This window comes from Ovis aries, chromosome 20, assembly GCF_016772045.2.
Source record: "Ovis aries strain OAR_USU_Benz2616 breed Rambouillet chromosome 20, ARS-UI_Ramb_v3.0, whole genome shotgun sequence".
In the NCBI taxonomy this organism is placed as follows: domain Eukaryota; kingdom Metazoa; phylum Chordata; class Mammalia; order Artiodactyla; family Bovidae; genus Ovis; species Ovis aries.
Window position 1 is genome coordinate 45,188,874 of NC_056073.1, and position 25,133 is coordinate 45,214,006.

At 41.7% G+C, this 25,133-nt stretch overlaps 1 pseudogene; it reads left to right on the forward strand.

Annotated features, from left to right (window-relative positions):
* The first annotated feature begins 3,288 nt into the window (after window positions 1-3,288).
* The window catches only part of LOC132658313 (orofacial cleft 1 candidate gene 1 protein-like), a 42,985-nt pseudogene continuing 21,140 nt past the window's right edge, over window positions 3,289-25,133 (forward strand).

Consider the following 25,133-nt stretch of genomic DNA (forward strand, 5'->3'; position numbering starts at 1 on the left):
CTAGCAATTATTATCATTATTTTTTTCTAATGACCTCAATTTATTTCACATGTGTAAATACACAAAGGAGTCTGTAACTATAGGAACTATGCTGAGGTCCCTGGATTAAACGAAAGGCTTTATAAAGTTACTGCTTTCAAAAACTGTACTGGCTAGAGCACGTTGTCTTTTTTTTTTTCGTGTTGTTTAGCTCTTAATGGTACTTCGTGGGTGGTCTGCCAGTTGAGTTTCTTGTCTATTTTTTTCAAGAAGAGTAACTATAATTCTTAAAATGGGTATTTTGTCAATTTTCACATGCCTTGTTTTCTCTTCTCAAATCAACATGTCTCCGTATTTATACAATTCAGAGTTCAAACAACATTCATTGCACTGCTGTCACTGTACATAAAGACAATCCAAACTTGTTATGCCTAAATATAAAACACAATCCAACGAAGTGAGCAGATGTGTGGCATGAGCAAAGCCTCCCCATGTTGTTCCCATTTATTGTCTGCCTTGTTTGGAGGGTGCGCCTGGTGCTGGGAGGTGGTGGATGAAGAGTCTTGCCAGTTACACTTATTTAACGAAATGTTTTCTGCACATTATGTTCCTCTGTTCTGTTGCATTGCCCTTGGGTGACAGAAGGGTTTTTAGGAAGTTGGGTTAAACTTGTTGAGCCTTGGAAATGATTTTTTAAGTGTTCTGTAGTTACAAAAATTATGTTTAGTTCAGAAAATAAGATATGCGTTTTAAATTTGGGAGCCAAGATAATGAGTTTGCCAAATGCAGGATGTCCAGTAAAATTCCAGCCAGCTTTCAAAATTTACACTTTTAAAAAAATGTTCTTATTTTCTACTCCTTTTTGCACCTTTCTCATAATAGTAAAGTGTTGGTTGCTCACTGGGAGAAGGAAATGGCAACCCACTCCAGTATGCTTGCCTGGAGAATCCCGTGGACAGAGGAGCCTGGTGGGCTGCTGTCTGTGGGGTCACACAGAATCGGACATGACTGAAGCGACTAAGCACGCATGCATGCTTTGGAGAAGGAAATGGCAACCCAATCCAGTATTCTTGCCTGGACAATCCCAGGGACAGAGGAGCCTGGTGGGGTGCCATCTATGGGTCACAAAGAGTTGGACACGACTGAAGCGACTCAGCAGCAGCAGCAGCAAGTCACTCATTAGAGTCCGACTCTGTGACTCCATGGACTGTAGCCCAGCAGACTCTGGTGGCTCAGATGGTTAAGAATCTGCCTGCAGTAGAAGAGACCCGGGTTCAATCCTTGGGTTGGGAAGATCCCCTGGAGAAGGGAATGGCTACCCATGCTAGTATTGTTGCCTGAAGAATCCCATGGACAGAGGAGCCTGGTGGGCTACAGTCCATGGGGTTGCATGAGTTGGACACAGCTGAGTGACTCTCACTTTCACATTCATGATAATAAGAATGAGAAAATGCAAGCTCTTGTCTATGGAAGTAGACTCTGCCTCCTCCATCAGACAGCCGTCTCCATGGAAACGAAGTTCTAAAAACAAGAACTGTGTTTGTAGGACGACTCCTTAGACCCTTTCCTCTGTCAGGAAAGGGTAGATCAAACTGCCCAGCAGCGCTCAGCCCAAAGGATTCAGGCTGTGTTCCAGCCCCATTTCTTAAGAGTGACTAGTAGTTTACTCGCTAAATCGTGTGTGCTGGGCTCCTGTAGGAAACCATCAATTGAGTCTACCTGGCTCAGGTATAAATATTTATCCATACTTAGTTATAAAAAGACTAGCTGGAAATGACTGAAACTTCAGGAAGGAACAGACTACAGATTGAGCATTCCTACAGACTGGTTCTGTTAGGAAGAAACCATGCCTTCCTTTTTGATTACCAGTCGTGATATTGCTAGGAATTATTGCCCCGAATCCCCTTTTCCCCCATCTCTCTGATTTCTCCATTGGCCTATGGTTTGTTTCTGACTCCAGGACCAAAGACGGTTTAGCCTCGATATTCGTCCATAGCCAAACGTTGCCACCCCCACGGTGAAGAGCTGAGAGCACACAAGGGATGAACTTTCCTGGCTCACCTTCTGCCTGTGGGGACCACCAGGAGGTCAGCCTCGCTTAGTGTGTGTTCCCTTCCCTGTATGAATGGAGATGCCATTTAGTGCCTGCCTCAAAGGGCTGTATGTTAGGACAACAGAAAAATTACCAGCCGACTCTGCTCCAGGTGCTGGATCTTGCTTAACCTAAAAGCCAAAAAGTCTGATGCAATGGAAGTCCTAGGGGATGATGAGATAGGCAGAAACCAAAGGGTCTTGGGTGTTTCTTTCAGGGTTCCTATTATACACAGTATTGCTCTCCCTGACATCAGTCCTCTGGCAAATGTGTGATTCTTTCTGTCTTGGGCAGGAAAAGACCCTTAAGTAGTCTCCACCTTGAACTCTGAACTCCTGCTGACAACCAACCATAACTCATCATTTGAGGAAAGATCAGAGCTGAATCTAAACACAGCTTGTTTCCCCAATGCAGAACACTTCCGGCAGAGGTTTATTGTTCCCTTTAGCGTAACTCCTTTATCGAACATTAAAAAGCAAGCAAACATAATTTCATAATTTCTAGACAAGGAGATATTAAGCAAGAGATACTGCAGGTATTTAACATTTCCCCCAGTCTTGGTGGCATTTATCTTTTGATAATGGGGCATGTGTATCTCCCTTCGCTTTGATTAATAGCTCATTGACTAGCTTTGTGTGTTGTGTGTCCTGCATGACGATATCAGAGTTTACATAAGATGTTGCTTTTATTGTTAAATGAGATTACACATTCCCAGCAGTTAGCGTGGTGCCTGGTCCCTAGCAGACTCAATAAATGTAAATAAAGATCCCTACTCTGGCTCTTCCCACCACATCAGAGCTGCTGTTTAGATGCCAATAGCAGCAGTTTCTCAAGATTTCTGTTGCTGGTCCTCCAAGTTTGGTCTGCTAGGAATGCAGGTTATTCAACTATTATTTTTTTATTACAGTATTACTTTTTCAATTTGCTATTCCACAAATTGCTGACTAGGCTACAAGAGCCACGATGTAAATATTTTGTGTATAACACATGCTCCAAACCACCTTGTCTGGGCTGTTGTGGAGAAAGAAGTTTAAAAACCAATTAGGTTTTGGATGAGAACAAAATTTAGCTCAAAAATAGCATACAATTCTCTCCCCTGTTTCTAAGACTCTGTTACCCATTAATTCCTTTTCTTTTTTCCCTCCTCACATGCTCTCTAGTTAAAGCCTTCCTGTTCAATCATTTCATGTTTACTTCGATGTGAGCGTATATTAATTATGTAGATCACCAGCCTCGTCACTAGGAAGGATGAACAGATATTTGATTTGGTAAAGGAACCCCAAGACAGCCTCATTTCTGGGCCTCCTTCCACCCTGGAGCAAATGCCAGTTCATAATGAGACTTTCTTTGGACACCAGACTTTCCCCTGAAAGTAATTAAAGCCTGCAGGTCTTAGCTACGATGCTGGTTGATACAACGTGATTTAGCAGAGCATTTTGAGTTTACATGATGCTGTTTCAAATGAAGGAATGGGATTGGCTTTTAGCTTTCTACTTAGATTTGAATGTGTGTGTGTGTGTGTGTGTCTGGTCCTGAAAGTATGCTCACCATCTGTGTAGATTAGGACAACACTGCTGTCTCAGAGAGGCTCTCACTCCCACCTTCTGCTTGTTGAGACATAGCAATGCCTCTTCTGGCTGTTCCAGGTATTTCACTGGGAGCCTGCAGGCACCATGTGGCCAGGCCAAGCGGGGACCTCAAGATACGCTTGTTCTTGACTTGGGGACACAGTAGGAGGAGGAGAGGATGGGATGAATAGAGAGAGTCGCATTGAAACACATAAATTACCATATATAAAAGAGATAGCTGGTGGGAATTTGCTGTATGATGCAGGGAGCTCGACCTGGTGCTCTGTGACAGTCTAGAGGGGTGGGATGGGGTGGGAGGTGAGAGGGAGGTTCAAGAGGGAGCGGTCATATGTATGCCTGTGGCTGACTCATGTTGATGTATGGCAGAAACCAGCACAACATTGTAAAGCAATCATCCTGCAATTAAAAATAATTAGAAAAAAAAAAGATATTGTTGTTCTTTCCATGGGTTACTTACTAGTCTACGTGAAGACCAACTTACTTAGAGAGAGAAAAAAGACCTGATTCTAGCTCCACCCCTGCAACTAGAAAGACAGCTCTTAATCAGACCGGTGGCATACTTGGAAAAGTGAATGATGAGTTAAATAGTCATACATTTACGAAATTTTTAAAATTAGATACCCTAATCTTAGATTAAGCAAGTAAGGCAAAAGGGATTTTGAGTGCTTCTGAGTCTGGGAAGTATTGTGGAAAGAAATTCAGAAATAGCCAACAATATTGGAAGAGGAAAATAGGTGCTAATTTAAGAAATCTGTTCATGAATCATTAGATTACAGAAACTGTGACTGGACAAAGGAAAAGAGACTTAGGATTGCTTTTATACTGACCAAGATTATGTGAAATCTAAAGGACTAGGCTACACGTTACTGATTAAGCAGTTCTTTTATTATGAGGTAAATGTTAGCTTGGTAGAATTATTCAGATTGCCTATGTATGCTTATTTACTTTTCTATGTCTGAATTTCTACATCAATCTCACGTGAAAAAAAAGTCATATGTAATTTTGAAAATTCATTTTGTTTTTCTTAAATTTGCACATGGTTACTTATAATGCTTAAGTGTAAAATGGCAATTTAGATGATAATTGATGGCATTACTTTATCTTTCTGTCCTATGAAGCCTATTCATCACCAGACTGATAAGAATTTAATATAGAATCTGTCCTTTTAAATCTACAAAATAGCTCCTAAAGTCAAATTACTTTTGTTTGTGTTTCTGTTCTTTGTGGATAGTTAGAGTATTTGCATATAGGATATTGGCATGTATCTCTGGAAACTTAATTAGGGAACTTTCTAAGTATATTAAAATAGAGGATTTGAGGGGTTTATTTTATTTCTGTGCAATAAAAGATGTGATCCCCCCTCACTCTAAAATGGGTAAATGATCAGTGCATTTGAACTTTCCATTGAGCTTATTGGGACAGGGTGTTTTTAAGTATTTATAGCTTAAAATGTAATGCTATAAACATTATATTACAGTTAACATCACCCTGGCAGAAACGATGGAAAGTCTTAAGTTGTAAAGTTATAGACCACTGAGCCAGTGACGTTCTTTAGCAAAGGAGAGGAACAACAGAGATCTCTCTGTGGAAATACATACCCAATGACTAATTCTCACTGAGGATACAAATTGGGATTTTTTACCCCATATTTCCTTTTTCTTTCTTTTCTTTTTTCTTACTGATTTCTAAGCAGTGAAGCCATATTATCTCTTAAAAATCACCAGGTCAATCAAAAGAAACTTCCTTTCAGTCGTTTATTTTAGTAATTTGGAGGAAAGCTTCTCTTGTTATTTTCTTTTTATACACTTCTCTTTATTTCTTGTTTTCTCTCTCTTGAAGGTCAGCTAATATCTTCCTCATATTAGTTTCCATTAATTTGAAAATGGTTCATTCATTGGGTATTAATTGAGCACCTGTTATACGCCAGGAACTGTTCTTGATCAATGCATTAGTGAGACAACAAAGGTCTTTGCCTTTGTGATCCTCAAGCACTATAAACTTGGTCAGGGGAAGAGAGACGATAGGAAGTGATCATGGGTGAAAGTAAATGACCTGGCGTGGCAGAAGGGAACACATGTCATGGGGGATAAAAAGGAGCAGTATAAAGGGACTTACTTGTGCGAGTGTGGGTATGTGTGTGTGGGAGTGTTGGAGAGTCCCTGGCAATTTTTAAACAGTCAGGGTGAATTGCACTGGGGGCAGTGATGTGTAAGCAAAGTCCTGAGGCTGAGAAGGGACGTACATGGTTATATTCCAGGAATAACAAAGTCAGCGTGATAGGAGCGAGGGAGAGAGAGGAGATGAGTGGTCTTTCACTCTGAAGGAGACATGGAAACATTGCCCAGCTTGCAAGGATGACCAGCTGCTGGCCTGAGAATAACTAGGGGAGAGGTGGAAAAGGAAGCAGGGAGACCAGATGGTATATAGTTTTGAGGGGAAGATGGAAGTGAACTGGACCAGAGGATTAACAGTAGAGGTGGTGAGAGGTTATAGGATCATAGATATATTTTGAATACATGAGACAACAGGATTTCCTGGTGGACAGAATGTGAGGTCTAAGTGCAAGAGAGAAATCAAGAAAACTTAGGGTTATTAAACTGTTCCTTTGACTCTTCTGAAAGCCTGAATTACCCCAGTAGATTCTTCTCATGCTTGTGAAAAACCTTTCCACACCTTCCATACTTCCTATGGCTATTTTCTGAAATTCTTCTATTATTTTTTTTAACATTCTATTAAAATGTTCGTAATAAGTATGGGAAAACAATTCCCATAAAGATGTTACACAAGGGTAATCAAGAGGAAACTGGTTTCAATTTATGAGAAGTTGGAGAGAGGTGAGCACCATGCTCTCTGACAGGTGACTGAAGAGAAGAAAAGGGGCTGATTTTGTTGGAAACTTCAGTTTTCCTGGAAACAGCTTGGTATCACTGAGCACCATCAGAAATGATCTCGGGTAGCATCAGCCCTGGGGCTTCCCCGGTGGCTCAGTGGTAAAGAATCTGCCTGCCAGTTCAGAAGACAGGAGTTTGATCCTTGGGTTTGGAAGATACCCTGGGGGAGGAAATGGCAACACACTCCAGTATTCTTGCCTGGGAAATCCTATGGACAGAGAAGCCTGGTGGGCTGCTGTTTATGGGGTCATGAAGTGACTTCGTGACTCAAGAACGGCAACAAACCATCAGCCTTAATGGACACCTGACCTCAGTCTGGACCTTCCTTTTAAGGAACCCCCAAGTTCCCCCATATAATGGAAGTCATTTCTTACATGTATTCAGTTCCACCTAAGAGAGATTATGGGAGATTCACAATATTCTATATCTAACCATACAGTATTTCCAACAACAAAGCTGTAAGTATTATCAAAAGTATAGTCATTTTGCCAAACACTTGTTTTGAAAATACGAATGTGAATGATAAGTCAGGGACTAATTTTAGTTAAAAGTGAACTTTGAGTTTGCTTATGTATATTCCATCCATAAACTGAAACACGCAGAAATACGCAAAACACACACACGGACACACTTCCGGCATCTCTGGGTAGCATTATCCCTGAAGGTTGTCTTTTCCTATTTTTCACATTCTTGATTTTTTTATATATTAAAAAAAAAAACAAACAAATCTCACCTCATCCAACACTTGATATGAATCTAAGTGTTCAGGTTCAAGTAGCCAATCATGTACAAAAGGAAAGTTCTAGCTATATTTAACGATCTGAAATGGAAATTGCCAAATTCAGCTCCTTTTGGTGCCAGTAGTGACCAGTAGAGTAGCTTTAAATGTTGCTAGGATTCTGAAAGCCCTGAAGCACTGTTGGGCCAAGTTGTGAACAAGGATGAGAAAGTCATCAAAGTATTTCCAGCAGTGATCCAGAAGTGAATTGAAGAGGAGGCTACACATGGGACCCAACTGTAAAAATTCAATGGAACAAGAATCGTCTATAAATGCATTCCTTGTAGGGCCGTCATCCCCAAGACAAGAAAACGTGCCCCAGAATTTAAGGCTGCCAAACATCGGTGAACTGTGATGCTCATGCCAACTCCCAGCTGAGATCGATGAGTTACATCTGCCCACACCTGCTGCTACAACTCTCTTTTATTTCTAGTCATCTTCCTACTACTTCGAAATCATTCACAGCCTGCAATTCTTCCTAGCCCACGTCTACAGCAAACTTTCAGTCTTTTTCCAGGTAGAGTGCCGTATTTATTGTAGTAGTTGTGCATTTCTTAACCATTGAACATCTTGGAAACCCTGCCTCTGTTATTGGTTTCTCTCTTTTTTGCCCCTATGAGTCGCTGGTTAGCATTTTATAGTGTTGTCTCTAATCCTATTTTACCGACATATCATGGTTTTTTTTTTTTTCTTCACAATTTAGCATAATGTGATGATGTTTAGGAATTCATATATAGCATTATTGTTGACATAACAGTATGAGGCAATACCATATGTTCTGCTTGAAACACAGTGACTATTTTAGTTAAGAACTGACCTTTCAAATTGTTTGGTATGCATGGTGGAGTGGACTCTATTGCCTGGGTCAGTTGCAAGATTATAAAATGATAGTGGATTTTCATAAGTTATTTAACTATGTCGTTTAATGAAGAAACAGACGTCGAGATGCCAAACGACTTCCGTAAGGTTACGCAGCAAGACCGTGACAGATCTAGGATTAGAGTCTGGGCCTGTTGATTCCTAGTTAGTGCTCTTTCTCGTTTAGCTTAGTCTAAGGCTGTGGTCCCCCCAGGCTAGTCTTTGAACCAGTAGTATCATCATCACCCTGAAAATTATTAGTCATGCAAACTCAGTGATGTAGGCCCAGCATCCTCTAGGTGATTTGAAAGCACGCTGAAGTGAGAGGGGGGCTTCCCAGGTGGCTCATTGGTAAAGACTCTACCTGCTAATGCAGGAGACGCTGGAGATGTAGGTTCAATCCCCGGCTCGAGAAGATCCCCTGGAGGAGGAAATGGCAAATCATGCCAACATTCTTCCTGGCAAATCCCCCTGACAGAGCGTACCTGGTAGGTTATACAGTCCATGGGGTCACGAAAGAATCAGACACAGCTGAGTGACTGAGCATGCACACACAGTTTGAGAACCACTGGCCTAGATTACAAACCACCAGTATTTCTGTGACCCAGGAGGCAAAAGAATAAAAAAAGGGAACCTAAAAGATTCAGCATAGTTTGAAAAGGTTAAATTATTTTTGTGATTTTCATAGAGTCCAACAGAAGCATTTAAAAAATATAGACAATTCTGAGATCTTAGTTTTACTTATTGATACAAGTATATACAGCACAAAACAAAAAATGTCACAATTCTAGATAATAACCTCCCTTTAGATAGTATTCAGAGGATTGTTGTTGTTTAGTTGCTAAATCTTGTCTGACTTTTTGTGACCCTATGAACTGCAGCCTGCTAGGCTCCTCTGTTCATAGGACTTCCCAGGCAAGAATACTGGAGTGGGTTGCCATTTCCTTCTCCAGGGGATCATCTAGACCCAGGGGTCAAAACTGTATCTCCTGCATTGGCAGGCAGATTCTCTACCACTGAGCCACCAGGGAAGCCATCGTTCAGAGGCTAGCAAAGTGAATTTCCCCCCAAACAGCTTGTTAACAGTAAGCCGTCAAAAACCCCACATATAGATGTGAAAATCTATATATTGGAAAATCTATTTGTATGTATGTATCCAAAATCACTGCAGATGGTGACTGCAGCCATGAAATTAAAAGACGCTTACTCCTTGGAAGAAAAGCTATGATCAACCTAGATAGCATATTCGAAAGCAGGGACATTACTTTGCCGACTAAGGTCCGTCTAGTCAAGGCTATGATTTTTCCTGTGGTCATGTATGGATGTGAGAGTTGGACTGTGAAGAAAGCTGAGCACCGAAGAATTGATGCTTTTAAACTGTGGTGTTGGAGAAGACTCTTGAGAGTCCCTTGGACTGCAAGAAGATCCAACCAGTCCATTCTGAAGGAGATCAGCCCTGGGATTTCTTTAGAAGAAATGATGCTAAAGCTGAAACTCCAGTACTTTGGCCACCTCATGCGAAGAGCTGACTCATTGGAAAAGACTCTGATTCTGGGAGGGATTGTGGGCAGGAGGAGAAGGGGACGACAGAGGATGAGATGGCTGGATGGCATCACTGACTCGATGGACATGAATCTGAGTGAACTCCGGGAGTTGGTGATGGACAGGGAGGCCTGGCGTGCTGCGATTCATGGGGTCGCAAAGAGTCGGACACGACTGAGCGACTGAACTGAACTGACAGTTGACATATTGGTAATAAACAAAGTAGCAGCCAAAGAAATAATTTAGTCAGGTTGAATATTTTGTAATTTACTGAGAACTAGAAAGACAGAGTTCAAGAAGTAATGAATTGCCTTTCCTGTTTTCCTAATTGACCACTGGAATGTGAAACTATGTGAAAGCCCAGGAAAATGGAGACATTTTCTTAAGTTCTCTATGATCCATGGAATTTTCAGCACTAGTTTTAGTTTAGCAGTTTGAGTGTTTGGGGCCCATGTAGAACTTTAGCTGGGGAACTTAGACACATGAATATTAGTCAAAGTTCACTTCAGAAGCAATGTAAGAGGTTTTCACTCTCCCTTAGTTAAAACACACATCTTTCAGTCATAATACATGTTTCATTTGCTTTTTCGCACTTACCCCACTTGGGATAACTCTAGGCTTTAGTGTCTATTGAAGGCTCAAAGTGACAGGTGAGCAACTCAGCGGAGGTCAGCTAAGGCTGTGGTCCGTGCAGCAAAGGCACACGGGCTACTGAAACCTGGATCCCAGGTTCTTAGGTGGCCTGTCACCTAACCTCTCAGGATTTTCAATGTCCTCATCTGTAAAGTGGGGATAATGCAGCCCCTCTTAGGGCTTGTAGTGAGGACAAAGTGATATCATCTATGTAAAGCCTCAGTCCCTGATCAATTACCATGTTGTTAACACTTACATGTCCGATGAGTTTGAATTTTTTTTTCCACTTCAGTCTAATTTTTTGAGGGCTCTCAGGTTACGGTCAATTTCTCAGTGGTGGTGGTGTCATCTTTATCTCACTGGTTGTGCCTTTCCTTCTGAAGTTGCTATCCAGGCTGTAGTTCCCTTAGGGCCAGGAATCGTCGTCACCCACTGCACTTGGGACTTTCATATACTAGGTTCCCCATAAATATGTGTGGGATGATTGAGAGAATACACAAGTGAATGTGGGCCTTGGAAATGAATACAGAGTATCCCAGCAATTAACCTGCTGATGGAGAACATTCCTGCCTAGAGGAACAGTTCAGGTAGCAGGCCCCCTGAAGAAGTAATAATGTTTGTTTCTTTAGGCAACAAAATTTATCCTTTCATGACACTAATTTCCCTTTACTTGTGAATCAACCAACATTTTGCCACTGAATACCTGAGGAAGAAGCAAACCCACACTGATGTGCCTATTGATACGTTATGCCTGCATCTGGATGAATATGAGGGAAAAGGAGGATAGAAATGTGACCGTATAAACAAATAGCCCCTGTTGCTTTCTTGTGAACCCCTATGTGACACTAATCCGGAAATGCATGCCAGTGGCAGTTGAAATATACTATGAATTACTAGCAATGACGTTTTTGGAATTGCACGTGTGACCTGATTTATACCCCGATGTTCTCAATCAGATTCTAGGGATCAATTGATCACTATCAATAACAAAGGACAGGTATGTTTTCTCAAGTCTTGCTAAAGGCAATCGTTTCCTCTGCATTGGTACTACCTTGTAAATGCAGTTTGGAATTTTTCTTCTATCCGATGCTAGGAACACTGGAAGCAGAATTCTTGCTAGGATAAAGCAGGCTGGGGCTTGTCCTCCCTGATCCCCAGACTTTAATCACAGCCCAGGTCGCCAGTGTCATGCTTTATGGGCTCTGTTAGCAAAGTTCTTTTCAAGGATGAAAGTGGCAAGGCTAGACGGTGGGAGGAAGAGCTGGGCTGCCCTGAACAGGCAGTGAAGGGACCTTCACTCCTCTGGGTAGGACATATTTTAATGCTCTTTATTTCTTTTCTATTTTTTGAAGTTTTTTTTTTTTTTGACGTGGACCATTTTTAGTGTCTTCCTTGAATTTGTTACAACACTGCTGCTGTATTATGCTTTGGTTTATGACCGTGATATAGAACCCACACCATCTGCATCGGAAGACAAAGTCTTAACCTCTGGACTGCCAGGGAAGTTTCTCAGTGCTCTGTTCAGATTAGCTGGTGAATATAATAGGATCTTTCTATGAGCTTTTGTGCAATATATATAGATAGCTATAGACATAGATCTCATATATATATTCTTATATTTCTCTTGCGCTTTTATTGTAAGGCTAGTAAAAGACTCATAAAAGTGTGTAGGATGGTAAGGGTCCGCAGATAAGAGATGACGATAAATTTCTTAAAGAGGAAATAGCTGAGTCAGCATTGGTTGATGAAGTAGGATCAAAAAAGTTGTAACCTGGAGGAAGTGACTGCGGGAGAGGGAGCCAGGAGACCCAGCAAAACTCCAGAGAGTGGTCCAGGAGAAGAGAGTCCAACCGCAAACGCAAGGTCCCTTCGCTGTTGTTTAGTCACTCAGCCGTGTCCGCCTCTTTTGTGACCCCATGGACTGTAGCCCGCCAGGCTCCTCTGTCCATGGGATTTCCCAGGCAAGAATACCGGAGTGGGTTGCCATTTCCTTCTGCAGGGGATCATCCCAATTTAGGGACTGGACCCATGTCTCCTGCATTGCGGGCGTTCTTTTTACCATCTGAGCCACCAGGGAAGGCTATTTGCTATCAGGCCATTATTTTCTCAGATATTTTTCTTCCCCCTTTTTTTTTTTTCTTCATCTTTTCCTAGAAGTCTCATTTTTGTCTGCATTTTTCCTTTCTCTTCTTCAAACTGGATAAATTCTATTGATTTGTTTTTAATATTCTTGATTCCTTCTCTACCATCTCATTTCATGAACTCTTGAACCCATCTGGTGAATTTTTCACTGTAGTCCTTACATCTTTCGATTCTGAAATTTCCATTTGACTGTTTCTATAGTTTCCTTTTTTAGAGATTTCTTCTATTTGAGTCTATTAATATATTTTCCTTACATTTTAAACCACAGTTTCTTAGAATTCTTTGAACATTTTATAAAACCTGCTTTGAAGTCTTTGTCTACTAAATACAACCTCCTTACCCACTCAGAGTTAATTTTTGTTGACAGCTTATTTTCCTGAATATAGGTCACACTTTTCTATTTCTTCACTGTCCTATAAATTTTTGTTGAAAACCTGCATCGTAGATAATATGGTGTAGCAAATGTGATTTTGAGCTTTTGCCTTGAGGACCATTGTTGTGGCTGTTTTATTTTGTTGTTTGAGTTATATTTCATTTGTTTTGTTTTTAGTAACTTGCTTGAACTTAAGCGATCGAGTCTGTTTTCCCTGTGATGTGTACCTGCTGCTGTCTCTCTGAATTTTTTCAAACTTTAACAAACACTTTTAGGTTCATTTTATGGAGGCTCCTGTGCATCTGCAGAGCACAGTGATGAACCAAGGACTGTCCACAGACACCTTGCGTCTGTAAGATTTCTCTCCTCTCCTGCTGGATCTGTGTGTGGGGCTGGGAACATGTTTAAAATTCAGCTCTTCTTTCTGCCAGGTCCTCCTGGGTCTTTTGTGTAGATCTGCACAGCATCCAGGTCACCCGGGGATGTGCACACAGCTTGGATAGTCTCGCGTCTTCCCTGCCCACGTGCACAGACCCCTGATCAGCACAGACCCATGGAGCACCCGTTTATTAATAGCCTTTCTTTGGTCTCTCATTTCCAGGACCTCCTGATCTAATTTCTGATTAGTCGAGTGATCTACTATATCCCAAGTGGGACTGCAACTCAGCGTAATAGAGCCACGGGCTGTCAACGCTTGTTTTCTACGGATTTTGATACTTTTCACAATACAACTGGGTATGAGTTTTCCGTCCTCGTCACCAAAATTCCATGCCAGAGCAGTGGAACCGCTGGTTTTTATTGCCAGTGCTTCCTTGGAAGCACTACTCCACTGGCCCAGCTGGTGTTAGGGGTCACTGCAGAGACTGGAGCAACCTTGGGTCAAGGAGGTACCCACAGTACTTACACTAATTTCTGCAGTTTCCCATGAATGCCTATTTCTCCATTGGTTATTAGCCTCCGGCCTCTTTCCAGAGACTGAACTGGTTGTTTTGGATTTTTCTCCCTTCCAGGTTTACCTTGTTTCTTGGGGGCTAGGATTTGACAATATCTTCTTTCTGTCATGCCCACATTCCCTACCATCGTTTTTAAAAGATATTTTCCTTGGCTATAGAATTTTAAACTTTAGTGTTGTTCTTCTCTTTTGCCCTTTAAAGATGTCTGCCCACGCTCTTCTGGCTTACAGAGTTTCGATGAGGAGTCTGCTATAATTTTTAACTTTGCTCCTCTGTGTGTGATATGCCTCTTTCCTCTGGTTACCTTCATGATTTCTTTTTGCTGTTGGTTTTCAGTGGTTTGAGCCTGATGTGTATATGTGTATGTTTTATCCTGCTTGATGTTTTCTGAGCTTCTTCAGCCTCTGCTTCGGTGTCTGTCATTGATTTGAGAGAATTTCCAGTCATTATTCCTTTGATCGTTCTTCTGCCTATGTGCTCTGTCTTCCTTTCCTATATTCAGAATTACAGGTATGTTAGTCCATTCGGAATTTTTCTATTATTCTTGGATACTCTGCTCTTTTTTTTTTTTTTTTTTGCTCTCTCTTTACCTTTCTGTTTTTATATACATAATCTCTGTTGCTGATGGACTGAGTTCAACTGATTTTATTCTCAGTTGTACTTAGACTACTAATGAGCTTGTTGATGATATTCTGCATTTTCCTTACCATATTGTTCATTTCTACATTTCCATCTGATTCTTTATTATTCTATCCCTTTGGTGAAATTCCTCATATATTCATTATGTTACCCAGTCTTTATGTGGGAGCCATTAACACGTTAATTACATGTTTTCTTCCAGCTTTATGGAGCTATAATTGACATATAACACCATGTAAGTTTAAGGTGTACAACATGATGATCTGATACATAGATATCGCAAAGTGATAATGACACTAAGGTTAGTTAATGCGTCTATCACTTTGTATACTTATTTTTTTTTGAAATGAAATCTTTCAAGATCTACTCACTTAACTTTCAAGTAAAAAATGCACCACTACAAATTACAGTTACCATGCTTAAATTAGACCCCATAACTTATTCATTTTAGGACTAGAAGTTCACCTTCACTCATCCCCCCCCACATCCTACTTCTGCCTTGGCAATGACAGATGTACTTTCTGCTTCTCTGTGTGTGTGTTTTTTTAAGATTCCACATATAAGTGAGATCACACAGTATTTGTCTAAATTTGCTTCTTCTTTACAACTGGATAATATTCCGTTGCATATACGCCACATCTTCTTTATCCGTTCCTCTCCTGATGAGCATTAGACTGTTTATACATCTTGTGCTGTGCTTAGTCGCTCAGTTGTGTCTGACTCTTTGTGACTGCATGGACTGTAGCCCACCAGGCTCCTCTGTCCATGGGATTCTCCAGGCACAAATACTGGAGTGGCTTGCCATGCCCTCCTCCAGGGGATCTTCCCAGCCCAGGGATCGAACCCAGGTCTCTCACATTGCAGGCAGATTCTTTACTATCTGAGCCACCAGGGAAGCTACTGTAAACAAAGCTGTGGTGAACGTGGGGTTGCAGATGTTTATCTGACATAGTGATTATACCCAGATGGGGGATGGCTGGATCATATGGTAGTTCTGTTTGGTTTTTGAGACCCTTCCCTACTGTTTCTCGTAGTGGTTGTACCAATTTACATTCCGACCAGCAGTGCACAAGATTTCCCCTTTCCCCCATGACCTCTCCAGTGCATCTTATTCTGGTCTTTTTGATAACAGCCAATCCAACAGGTGTGAGGTGATACCTCATTGTGGTTTTGATGTACCTGAGGATTGGAGATTTTGAAAAATGTCTATTCAGGTCCTTTCCCCATATTTTGATCTGATTCTTTTAACTCCTGAGTTATATGAGTTCCTCATATGATTCGGATATTAATCCTTATCAGGTACATGACTGCCACTCCAGCCAGCGGGTCATTGGCTGAGCTATCCGTCAGGAGTGGTTGCTCATCTGGTTTTCTGGTCAGTGGGGTCTCCTGCTGTACCCACAGATGGGCTGGCTTGGAGAGCATGCTTTACAGTCAGACACAGTCACTGTCTGTAAAACCAAGTTGAGTCACAGACTATGCTCCGTGACTCCCTGCCTGTGTCCCATAGTCAAGCAGGGCCACTTCTGACCTCCACTTCCGAGTAGGATTGTATGCTGGGCTCTGCAGCTGAGCATCACTGTAGACTGGGGTGGAGGCTGCTCAGGGTCACCATTCAGGCTCAATAACTGGGCAAGGCTGCTGATTTGAGTCCAGACCCAGGACAGGCTATGGGATGTGCCCTGTGCCCGCTGGGCATTGTGGCCAGGCTTCCTGATGGGAGAATGGCCCCGAGGGGCAAGGCTGGAGGTGATGTGGGCAGCTGGGCAGTACTTCGAGTTTCTACCCTTGCCTGGGGGCATAGGATGGGCTCCGTGGACAGTATAGCTGTTCGGTTGGAGATTCGAAACAGACAGAACTGCCTACTGAGCGTCCTGCCCACACGCTCCATATTCTCACACTGCTGCTGCCAAGTTACTTCAGTCATGTCTGACTCTGTGCCATCCCATAGACGGCAGCCCTATACTAGGTCACTTTCAAATTTGACTAATGACTTCAGAAACTCATGAACAATTTTTAGCTGAAGTCTCCCTGTGGCTTCTAAGGGGTTTCAGGTCGATTCCAGCAAGCAAGTGCTTGCAGCCTGTTACTCCTTGGACCCACTGCTCTTTCCTTTGCTTTTGGGTTAGTTGGTTATTCTGTGACTTCAGCTCCTGGGTGGCTTTCAGAAAAGTTGTAAATTTGCAGACATTCATAATTCTTTTTTTTCTTGCTTTATGTTTGGGACTAACAGCCTGCCAGGTTTCCATACCCTAAGTGGAAGCTGGACGTTTGACATACATAATTTTTAAATTTTCTCAACTCTTATGTAGGGAAATTGGAGACTTTTAGAGGTTAAGCAATTTCCCTATGTGCAAGAGCCTGAAAAAATTTACTGGGGTATACTTGCTTTACAATGCTGTGTTAGTTTCTGCTGTACAACATGTGAACCAGCCGTAAATATACATATATACTCTTCCCTTTGGACCTCCCTTCCACATCCCCCCTACCCCCTGTAGCCCCATCCCACCTCTCTAGGTCACCACGGAGCACTGAGCTGAGCTCTTTGTACCATATAACAGCTTTTCACTATCTATCTATTTAATACGTCGTAGCAATGGCACCCCACTCCAGTACTCTTGCCTGGAAAATCCCATGGATGGAGGAGCCTGGTAGGCTCACGGGGTCGCAAAGAGTCGGACAGGACTGAGCGACTTCACTTTGACTTTTCACTTTCATGCATTGGAGAAGGAAATGGCAGCCCACTCCAGTGTTCTTGCCTGGAGAGAGAGGGGGAGCCTGGTGGGCTGCCGTCTATGTGGTCGCACAGAGTTGGACATGACTGAAGCAACTTAGCAGCAGCAGTATATATATATATGTCAATTCCAACCTCCCAGCTCTTCTCCCAACATGCATCCATTGTCTATGTCCGTATCTCTATTCCTGCCCTGCAAATGGGTTCATCTGTACCATTTTTCTAGATTCCACATACATGCGTAAATATATGATATTTGACCAGTGTCTTTCTCGTTGTTAACACAAGTTGATTCCACAGTGTTATTCTGACTCTTTATTTAAGTGACAGTGTGTTATATCTTTAGGGCTTCCCAGGTGGCTCAGTGGTAAAGAATCTACCTGTCAATGCAGGAGACAGGGTTCGAGGCCTGGGTCGGGAAGATCCCCTGGAGGAGGAAATGGCAACCCACTCCAGTATTCTTGCCGGGAGAATCCCATGGACAGAGGAGCTTGGCGGGCTCTAGTCCATGGGGTTGCAAAGAGTCGGAGATGACTGAGCTACTGCACGTGTTAGGTTTAAGTAGTGACTTTCCATGGTAAATTTCATAGTCCCCTTTTATTTATTCTCTAATATAGATTTAGATTGTACTACAAAAAGCGATTGCACAGAATGAGAGAGGAGACTTGGTAGGCCCGTTTGTTATTGGAAGTATCTTCCCACTTGTGTGTCTCACAGAAACGTCAAATTCAGATCCCTACAGAGGCCAGACCAGAAATAGATCTGAGTGAAGAACTCTGGGTCTGTGATCACTGTCATTTTCCTCAACACTTGTGGCTCTGTTTTTGAAAGTGGCAAGGATACAGAGAAATGTTTCTTTATAAGAAAAACAGCAGCCCTAGCAGAATGATATGTGGGTACTCTGCCTCTCTCTCTGCCTGAGGACTGGCGGAATTTATTTGACCTGCACATTTATTTAATTTTTTAAAGTTGAGACGTGTTGTGGCAGTTCCTGAGCACTGCCTGTTGTGTTAAAGTCATCCATTGAAGTATCTGTTTGCTCTTGAGATCGTTGCGTGCATTCGTATGTGCTCAGTTGCTCGGATGCATCGACTCTTTGCAACCCCATCGGCTGTAGCCTGCCTGGCTCTTCTGTGCATGGAATTTTCCAGTCAAGGATGTTGGAGTGGATTGCCATTTCCTTCTTCAGGGGATCTTCCTGACGCAGAGATCAAACCCATGTCTCCTGGGTCTCCTGCATTGGCAGGTGGATTCTTTACCACCGTGCCGCCTGGGAAGTCCTGAGATCATTCAACGTTAAGCGTCTGCCAAGCACCCACTCCTTCCAGTCTCTGTTCTGGGCTCTAAATATGCAGCAATGAAGTCAGCAAGCCTTGCCTTTATGGAGCTTACATTTTGGTTTGTGGTCTGCAACAGGAAGAGCAGGGACCCTGGGCACTAGCAACACTGCCTAAAGAACATGCTGCCACCCCACCCCACCGATGTTGCCAATTTTTAAAAATTTTCCAAGAGAAGCCAGAAGTCAGATTTTTGACGGCAATTTTTTTATTTTTCAATATTGGCTCAATCTGTTTAAAATCACTGTGGAGGTCAAACAAAGCATGTTTGCAGACAGAATCTGGCTTGCGACCTCTGTCTAACACCATCTTTGCCCTTGCTGGTCTGCTTGAGAAGAAAAATGCAATGGAATGACAGCTGTAGCCATGCTAATTCCCTTCTCTGGAAGCAATGAACCCATACTCAGAGATTTGGCAGTGCCAGGATTTAATTTGCAATAAATACAAGGTCAACAATTTCAGTGAAAGCCATTTTAAGATCAGTCTTAAAGCAAACCAAAAAAAAAGTGACTGTACAAATTAGCTTTTTAGTGATTATTAACTTGGGCTCCACAGGATATGGTCAATGGGATACTTGCAAGAAGGTTATATTGCAATTACCGACCTACTTACAAGTTTGAGACTGGCTTTTAAAATGTGATTCCTGTTGTGCATGCTCAGCCTCTCAGTCCGACTCTTTGTGACTCCGTGGACTGTAGCCCACCAGGCTCCTCTGTCCATGGGATTTCCCAGGCGAGAATACTGGAGCGGGTTGCTATTTCCTCCAGAAGATCATCCTGACCCAGGGATCGAACCTGCATCTCCTGAATTGGCAGGCAGATTCTTTACCACTGCGGCACCTGGCAAGCCCTATTGCAGGCTGCTTGAATTTCAGTAAACATGCCACACTGTGGTCCAAATTTGTAGACTTAGTGAAAACTTTGCTCATTAGTTCATTAAGTCAGGAGTTCCTGAAAGGCCAAACACAAGCTTTGGGGTAAATTGATAGTGTTTATAACAGTTGTTTTCCCTTTTGTTTTTTTAATGAAAGGAAAGCCCCTTTGGGCTTTCTTGACAATATAGGTCATAGAGGTAGTTGGGCAAAAATATCGGTTCTTGGATTGTCTTCATCTTTGGTGAGTCACACAAGCGATAGGTTTTTATGAGGGTGTGGTGACTGTTCGTCAATCAGTAACTTATTAAAATTACTGCTTGCTGATGGATTCTGCTCACTGTTCTGTGAACGTCTCACTCTCATTTTCATCACCCCTCTGTGCTCATAGCTCTTTCCATTCACCTTTTCCGGCTTGTTTCCGAATTCAGCCCACTCCTCAGAATCCATTCTGCTGCCTCCAGCTCACCGATTTGGCCTCTGAAACTGGTCTCTTGCCTATTTTTTGTCATCTGTTTGTCACAGATTTTAGCAATTGGGTCATTTTTATAGCTTTTAAACACTGCTTTCCCACTTTGGAAGTCTTCAAATTAAATTCCCAGGAATTGCAAATGGGAACACACATTCAGGTATCAATGTTTAGGCCAGAACCAATATGTTGCCCATGTCTTTTTTATGCCCGACAGCCAGGGAACATGCTCTCTGATTTTCTCCAGCTCATGGTGGCTCTATTATTCTTTATCAACTCTGTTCAGAGGGCTGTATCTCAATCATAAGGCACCTGGCCACAAACTCCCAAATCCCAGCTCATCAGAATCTGGAGACTGACATTCCTTATTGCAAATGGTGCTTGATCTTAGCTCCTAGAGATACCAAGGCCAGAGGGACCTTCTGCCATACCATTGAGTCAAGAGACCCAGAGATACTGGGTTCTACTTCTCCTTGAGTGGTACCTGCTTTAAAATGATAAACCACTTGGTTCTATCAAACTGCTCTCTAGATTCAAGGACATGCTTTCTATGAGAGAATGAAGGAATTCTGATCTTATTCCATAACTGTACTCAGGCTTACTGCACGTATATTGCACTCTGAATATGGTGTAGAAAGATATTTAGAACGCAGCCTTCTATGAAGAGAGAGAAGCGGTCTGCCTTATCTGCAAGTCTCCTGAGCACACGAATGATGTGAAGAGAGCCAGCCTGTGCTTTTTGGCTTGCATATGTTAGATTCTAGGTCTCCACATAAATTTACGATGAGTGTAAAGTGAGAAACTTTACGAATTACAAACATTTTAAAGACAAATATTAACTATGTATTGTGTTAGTCACTCAGTTGTGTTGGACTCTTTGCGACCCCATGGACTGTAGCCCACCAGGCTCAGTCCTTGGGATTCTCCAGGCAAGAATACTGGAGAAGGGTCCCATGCCCTTCTCCGGGGGAATTTTCCCGACCCAGGGATTGAACTTGAGTCTCCCACATTGCAGACAGTTTCTTCACCAGTGGAGCCACCAGGGAAGGTCAGCTATGTATTAGGTTAATACCAAATTCAAGGAAACAAAAGAAAAGAGATTTCCGCTCCACGTTTGTTCTCAGAAGTAGTTGTTTCTGAATTCCTCTTTAGTCACTGTGATGTGGGAAAAAACAAGCAAATTGAATTTCCATTTCTGTTACTTGGCTAAAATTTCCTCATTTTAATGTCAGTTTTTTCTTTTAGATAATTTTACATTTTTTCCCTTATTTTAGAGGTAATCAACTTGAATCTTTCATGTTTCACTTACATAAAAGAGTTTTAAAATTACCAATAAAAGAACTAAAATCTTTCCTTTTGCCACGTTGATTGCCATGAAAGAGCTCGCTTGCCTTTTGTGAACTGACTTTTTAAAACTATGATTGAGAGCTCTGAATAAAAAAAAAAGTCACATGTATCATTCATACATGAAATACTTTGTTTTACTGCCAAATACTGATAACCATTTCAAGAGGGCAAATTCCAAGTTTAAAAAGCTCCTTTGGTAACTATTTATAGTAATCTAATAAATGCTAGGACAATCCCTCATTTTTGAAATTTCCCACTTATTATAATCATCTGGCTAATCAGATGGTATTCTAGTGCAGTATTTTTATCAATTGAAATAATATCACATGGAATAGCTTATAGATTGAGCTGGATAATTAACTGCATGACTCTAAGGATTTTTTATGAGTGCTATAAACACATTTCCTTTCACAAAGTGTGCGTAATCCATATTGTTTTTGGATGATGTTCTCAGAATTTAATCTGCTTGCTACCTAAGTATATGTATTTATCATTAACTTTATCAGCTATGGGGGTTCCCAGGAGGCTCAGTGGTAAAGAATCTGCCTGACAATGTAGGAGACTTGGGTTTGACCTCTGGGTCAAGAAGATCCCCTGGAGAAGGAAATGGCAACCCACACCAGTATTTTTGCCTGGGAAATCCCAAGGACAGGGAAGCCTGGTAGGGTACAGCCCATGGGGTCACAAAAGTGTTGGACATGACTTCATGACTAAATAACATTCTTAGATATTATCTACGTTCAACAGTTGAATAGCTAGATCTTAATATTTTTTAAAAAGATAAAAATAAAATCTACTGAAAGCATGTGAAAGCAAGTTTTCATCATAAACTTCAGTGCAATCTGAATTTTTTTTTTTTAGGCATAAAAGAAGGAAGTTTAGGCTGTCTACTTGAAGCCTGATTTTTTCCTAGAGATTACTTGTGTAAAACATCTTGTGAATATTTGCCAGCTCTCAGTTTGTTAGAAGTCTAGCTAAACAGACAAGAACAACAATAAAAACAAGTTGCCATCTTAATAGCATGCGGGATGATACTAGTATTTTGTAATAACTTAGATGGGAAAAGACTATGTATATGTGTAATTGAGTCACTGTACTGACACTGGAAACTAACATGACATGGTGAATCAGCTGTGTGTGTGTGTTAGACGCTCAATCGTGTCTCTTTTCGACCCCATGGACTGTAGCCCATCAGGCTCTTCCGTCCATCAAATATACTTCAATAAAATAAAAAATTGAAAAAACCAAAACACCAAATCAAATACTATTGACTATAAACAGAGATTTGCGGGGACCATTAAGAAGCCTCGTAGCTCTATCTCTCCAACCCCAAATTGCTTAATATGTCTTAAGATGGGGCCAATCTATTCTAGCTTTCAAACACTGCTTTTCTTTTTCAGAGAACTTGATTTAAATCTGTGCATTGCCAAGGGCAAGAAGCAGAGAACATGGATCGAGAGGTAAGATTGATGTAACAGGAGCCTCTTTTTGATTTTTATTTTTCCTTTAAAAGCAGCCCTTTAAGCTTTATTTTTCATAATATTATCCGTGGAGAGAAAGTATAGAAGTGAATGGGAATGCGGTCTCCACTGCAGCACTCACGAGTAAAAAGGATGATTCACGAGTGGAGCAGACAATGTAACCGCAAAAGAGAGTCTCTAGAAGGGAAACAAAAGTGCCTTCAGAATTTCCAAGGCTTCCCACCATCCGTAGTAGGGCTTCACTGTGCCTGTCCACTGTTTCTATTTTTGATGAGATTTATAAACACAGCATCACATATTTTCATGTGGCTTATCGCCCAGGGGCAGAATTAGATTGACTGCACTGAAGCTATGAGGCTTGTGAGTTTTGGGCAAGGGCTGGAGTGAAATAAGTAGTGTAATTGTTTTTGTGGAGTGACCGTGGGACCCCCTCTGTTCTGAATTACACATGGCTCAACCCTTTGACCTAACCAGACTCGGCAGTGGCTGGCGGGGCTCCTGAAGCTGTGTGGAAAGGGCCCATCACTGACAAGCTCAGGAAGGTTCTCTGTCAGGGAGATGCAGGCCAATGATTGTGCTAAACTAGAGTAATTACCAGCGAGACCACATTTGTGACCACCTCAACTTCACTGAACCCACCACGATTATTTCAACAGAACTGCCAATGCAAGAAATTTGTGGAATCCAATTGAAACATGGGCCCTTTGATTAACAGAAGGCACATAAATATATAAATGTAATTTACTAAAGTTTGGATCATCTTCAAGGAGATTTTGCCAAATTATTGAAAAATGATTATTATAATGATCTAGAAAAAAATACATAAGGTTTGGGAAAGTGCTATAAGCCATAATAAAAAGTTCTTTCATTGCAATGAGTTTGATTTAAATTCTTCAAAAAATAGATGCCAGTCCCCTGATATAATTCCTCAAAGGAATCAAAGCTAAGCGGGATGCAGGGAGCTTCTGGAAAAAGCTTGAAAGAATCATATGTGCAGATATTTTTTCATTTGCTGAAAACTGAGTCTGTGATTCACATGATAATGAGTCAGATCAGCGTATCTATATAAGATTTGGAGGGCAGTCACTCGAGGTTTTATTTTTGATTCAGTTTTTAAATTTCCAAAGGTAATAGAAGTAGAGAACTTTGGTTTACTTTCAAGCGCTTGACAGTTTTTCCAAAACTAGTCCCATTTCTAAAATTTGTCTAAAATGCTTTTATCTACTTTTTTTTTCATGGCCAGTTTTACAAAGTAAAGTTCTCTTTAGGTGTTTTGGGGCTTCCTAGTGGTTCAAATGGTAAAGAATATGCCTACAGTGCAGGAGATTCAGGTTCAGTTCCTGAGTTGGGAAGGTCCTCTGGAGAAGGGAATGGCTCCCACTCTAGCACTCTTACCTGGAAAATCCTATGGAGAGAGGAGCCTGGTGGGCTATAGTCTGTGGGGTTGCAAAGAGTTGGACAGGACTGAGCAACTTTAACATTTTCACTTTTTGTAGATGTTTTGGGCTTGCAACAACTTAGAAATCATTTAGCATTTAAATTTTTTCTTTCTCATCAGAGGCAACTCAAGCCGAATATTAATTCAATTGTTAGTTACCTGACATTTAATTTTAAAAAAAGAATATGCAACTTTACATTTTTGGAATGTTATTCATCTACTCTAGGAACCCTTAAAGATCAGAAAAGGGAAGTCATTATCAGATCATTTACAGAAGAAAAAAAAAACACTATCATATCCTATAAGGCCCCCAACGAAATTGCACTCAGCCCTACACAGTCTTACTCTCATTAGCAGTGAAGGGTGTGCTCACCATGCAATCTAACATGGAGTGCTTAGAGCAGACAGGTGCAAATTGCAAGCTGTTTCACTTTGGCTGTTATCCCTTAAATACACAAAGTAATAGACTGGGAGAACAAAAAGAGTTCCTGCTCAAGCTGAATAAATGAAAGCCTTAACAGGGACACACCAGCTGTCTAGGAGAGTTCAATGTCGCGAATACTAAATATTAGCTTTATGCCACTTGCCAAGGAAGAGGGCTCCAATCACACCCCTGCCTTTTATTATTGAGAGGAAGTGGCTTCCAAACCGAACTTGCCTTTAGTGTAAAGGCAACAGGGTGGCCGAAGTGGGTGAAAACAGAAGCCAAAAGACCGGCTCCTGTTCACCATCACTGCACTCCACCCAGCAATCCAGGCATGAGTGGGTTCCTGTAAGGTGGGCCACACAGAATTTCTACCCGTGTCTTTTTTTTGGGTGGGGGGGGGGGGGGAGGGGGCTGATCCAAGCAAAGCTCCAGAGCATTGAAGCGACAAAAACAATCACCACCACCCGCTTCTCCGCAACACAATGACTGTGAGGAGCTAGTCTGCTGAACAGCGATGGTTTCACCTTAGGAACACCTCCGCTGATTTCATGGAACAGACC